The sequence below is a fragment of the Pristiophorus japonicus genome, unplaced genomic scaffold (genome assembly GCF_044704955.1).
Source record: "Pristiophorus japonicus isolate sPriJap1 unplaced genomic scaffold, sPriJap1.hap1 HAP1_SCAFFOLD_42, whole genome shotgun sequence".
Lineage (NCBI taxonomy): Eukaryota > Metazoa > Chordata > Chondrichthyes > Pristiophoridae > Pristiophorus > Pristiophorus japonicus.
The window spans coordinates 5,335,317-5,339,221 of record NW_027254090.1 but is presented as its reverse complement, the minus strand read 5'-3'; the positions used below and the strand labels follow the sequence as shown (position 1 = coordinate 5,339,221).

General features: G+C 42.8%; 1 non-coding gene across 1 annotated transcript; it reads right to left on the bottom strand.

Annotated features, from left to right (window-relative positions):
- Positions 1 to 1,223: 1,223 nt before the first annotated feature.
- trnav-cac (transfer RNA valine (anticodon CAC)) lies at positions 1,224 to 1,296 on the bottom strand. The gene has a single exon. It is a non-coding gene; the product is annotated as a tRNA-Val (tRNA).
- Positions 1,297 to 3,905: the final 2,609 nt, after the last annotated feature.

The window sequence follows — 3,905 nt, the reverse complement described above, 5'->3', positions numbered from 1 at the left end:
ACAACCACCAGCTTCTCAAGGGCAATTAAGGTTGGGCAATAAATTCTGGCCTTGCCAGTGACACCCAGATCCTGTGAACTCATATAAAAAAACATTATTTTAGGAGTCTGGTTCAAAATATTCATTGCTGACGACACCAGGAATCTGGGGCAACTTTTGTCAAATTGAGCTCAAAACTGGAGCGGTAATTCCTACCGTGCACAGATAATAGAATCAGTATTGAAGGTAAAATCACATGGTGCTCATTTTCAGAATCAACGCAGTAAGATTTGAAATAAAGTGAAGGAATTTTATGGTGAAAGGATTTGGAAATTAAATGTGACTTGTACTTCGCTCTTTAATTAAACTTTGTGGCCTCTGTCTGCCATTCATGTCTCTGTTGAATAAGGAAGGAGGGGTTTGACATTGACCAGACTGCACTGCTCCTGATATTTGTGAGCTCATCGGTTATAATGAGATGTTTTTACCCATTGGTCAGTGCCAACGTTCGCTCAGCTGTTACTTCGTGATACCAACTTTGTGAAAAGTTTGAATTGGTCTTAATGCAGTCACTGCCTGGTGTTTTTGTTGTCATTGTAATCCCCTTCTTTCACACTGAAACAAATCGTAACCGTGTTTTTAAATTAGCAGTGTGAGATTTTTCGAGAGCATCTTCAAATGCTTCACAAAACCATTCCGATCCCTTCAGCTTCCCTGGTTCGATTCCCAGTTAGGGAAGTAATTTTGCTCCCACCGTTTTTAATTAAAGTGAACTAATTTAACTAAACTACATAGATGACCCAAAGCACTTCAGAGTGGTGTCAAAACAAATGAGTTAGTAATTAGAAATAAGGAATGTCAGAAGTTGGACTTGAGTTTCTGGGATGGAGTATAAATAACCCTCTGTGCACTGGAACTGGGAAGGGTGAATAATGAATGAGTTGTTTCCGGGTTTGAAATGCGGCTTAGATCTGCTGGTATTAACCGATAGCATTGTTGAGCAGAATGAAAGAAGTGCTAACATGATCACTGAGGGTCAGTCGAAACTTCAACAACTTCATTTTAATAATTTGTGAAACTTTAATCATTGAGGAAGTTTTATTCTCTCTCTGATTTTACACACTCTGTATTTTAGGAGACTGGTTTTAAATGTTCTTCATGGAATCAGAGAAGTTTACAGCACAGAAGGAGGCCATTGTCACATGAGCAATGAACATTTAAAACCAGTTTTTGTTAAAAAATAACGTTTCTGCCCGGGCTTGAACCGGGGACCTTTCGCGTGTGAAACGAACGTGATAACCGCTACACTACGGAAACTGCTGCCTAATGCAGTGCCCAGAGAGAAGTGTTCAGCGACAAGCTGAAATGCTGAATCCCTTTTTCTGAAAAAATTCCTTTCACAAACATTTCTCTGACCGAAACGGCACAAAACAAAAATGTTCCTTTCAAATGTGGCAATTATTTTTGTTAAACTTTTATTTTGCTTTCATGGGATAACATAATTAATGATTCGATAATCTTCTTTTGCACAATGAAAGAAATTCTAACTGACGGAAAGTCACTACGTCAATAATTTGTTCTGTGCTCTGCGTGTTTGTAATGTCGCCAAGTTTGCTGATGATACAAAGATAGGAGGGAAAGCAAGTTGTGAGGAGGACGCAAACAATCTGCAAAGCGATATTGATAGGCTCAGTGGGTGGGCAGAAATTTGTCAGATGGAGTATAATGAGGGAAATATGAGGTTATCCACTGTGGTAGCAATAATAAAAAAGCAAATAATTATTTAAATAGGGAGAGATTACAAAATGCTGCGGTGCAGAGGGACCTGGGGGTCATTGTACATGAAACACAAAAGGTTAGTATGCAGAAACATCCTCTCTGCATCCACCTTGTCAAGCCCCCTCATAATCTTACATGTTTCCATAAGATCACCTCTCAATCTTCTGAATTCCAATGAGTAGAGGCACAACCTATTCTCATAAGTTAGCCCCCTCATCTCCGGAATCAACCTAGTGAACCTTCTCTGAACTGCCTCCAAATCATAGCAGGAGAGCTCGGACACATGTCATGCTCCTCCTGTGCTGTGCGGGAAGTCAGGGACGCTTCCAGTGTCCCTGATGACTACATGTGCAGCAAGTGTATCCATCTGCAGCTCCTGACAGGCCACATTGCGGCACTGGAGCTGCGCACGGATTCATCCGCAATGCTGAGGATGTCGTGAATTGAACACACCGTAGGTAAAGGTTACTCAGGCAGAGAGGGAATGGGTAAACATCAGGAAGAGCAGTGGAAGGAAGACAGTGCAGGAGTCCCCTGCGGTCATCCCCCTGCAAAACAGATACACCACCTTGGGTACTGTTGGAGGAGATGACTTATCAGGGGAAGGCAGCAGCAGCCAAGTCCGTGGCACCAGGGGTGGCTCTGCTGCACAGGAGGGCAGTAAAAACAGTGGGAGAGCTATAGTGATAGGGGATTCTATTGTAAGGGGAATAGATAGATGTTTCTGCGGCTGCAATCGAGACTCCAGAATGGTATGTTGCCTCCCTGGTGCAAAGGTCAAGAATGTCTCGGAGTGGCTGCAGCACATTCTGGAGGGGGAGGGTGAATAGCCAGCTGTCGTGGTGTATATAGGCACCAATGATATAGGGAAAAACGGGATGAGGTCCTACAAGCTGAGTTTAGGGAGATAGGAATTAAATTAAAAGGTAGTAATCTCAGAATTGCTACCAGTGCCAAGAGCTAGTCAGAATAGGAAATGCAGGGTAGCTCAGATGAATATATGGTTTGATGAGTAGTGCAGGAGGGTGGGATTCAAATTCCTGGGACATTGGAACCGGTTCTGGGGGAGATAGGACCAGTACAAATCGGGCGGTCTGCACCTGGTCAGGACCGGAACCAATGTCGAGGGGAATGTTTGCTAGTGCTGTTGGGGAGGGGTTAAACTAATATGGCAGGGGGATGGGAACCTATGCAGGGAGATAGAAAGAAGTAAAATGGGGGCAGAAGCAAAAGATAGAAAGAAGAAAAGTAAAAGTGGAGGGCAGAGAAACACAAGGCAAAAATCAAAAAGGGCCATATTACAGCCAAATTCTAAAGGGACAAAGTGTATTAAAAAGACAAGCCTGAAGTCTCTGTGCCTCAATGCGAGGATTATTCGTAATAAGGTGGATGAATTCACTCAGAGGCAGCAATTCACGAATATGTTATAATTGGGATTCCAGAGACATGGCTCCAGGGTGACCAAGGCTGGGAACTCAACATCCTGAGGTATTCAACATTCAAGAAGGATAGACAGAAAGGAAAAGGAGGTCGGGGAACGATGCTGGTTAAAGAGGAAATTAACGCAATATTAAGGAAGGACATTAGCTTGGATGGTGTGGACTCTGTATGGATGGAGCTGCGGAATACCAAAGGGCAGAAAACACGAGTGGGAGTTGTGCACAGACCACCAAACAGTAGTAGTGAGTTTGGGGACAGTATCAAACAAGAAATTATGGATGCGTGCAATAAAGATACAGCAGTTATCATGGGCGACTTTAATCTACATATAGATTGGGGTAACCAAACTGGTAGAAATACGGTGGAGGAGGATTTCCTGGAGTGTATTAGCGATGGTTTTCTAGACCAATATGTCGAGTAACCAACTTGAGGGCTGGCTATCCTAGACTCGGTGATGTGTAATGAAAAAGGACTAATTAGCAATCTTGTTGTGCGAGGCCCCTTGGAGAAGAGTGACCATAATATGGTAGAAATCTTTATTAAGATGGAGATTGAAACATTTAATTCAGAGACCAGGGACCTGAATTTAAGGAAAGGTAACTTCGATTGCATGAGATGTGAATTGGCTAGAATAGACTGGCAAATGAGACTTAAAAGGTTGACGCTGGATAGGCAATGGCAAACATTTAAAGATCACATGGATGAAC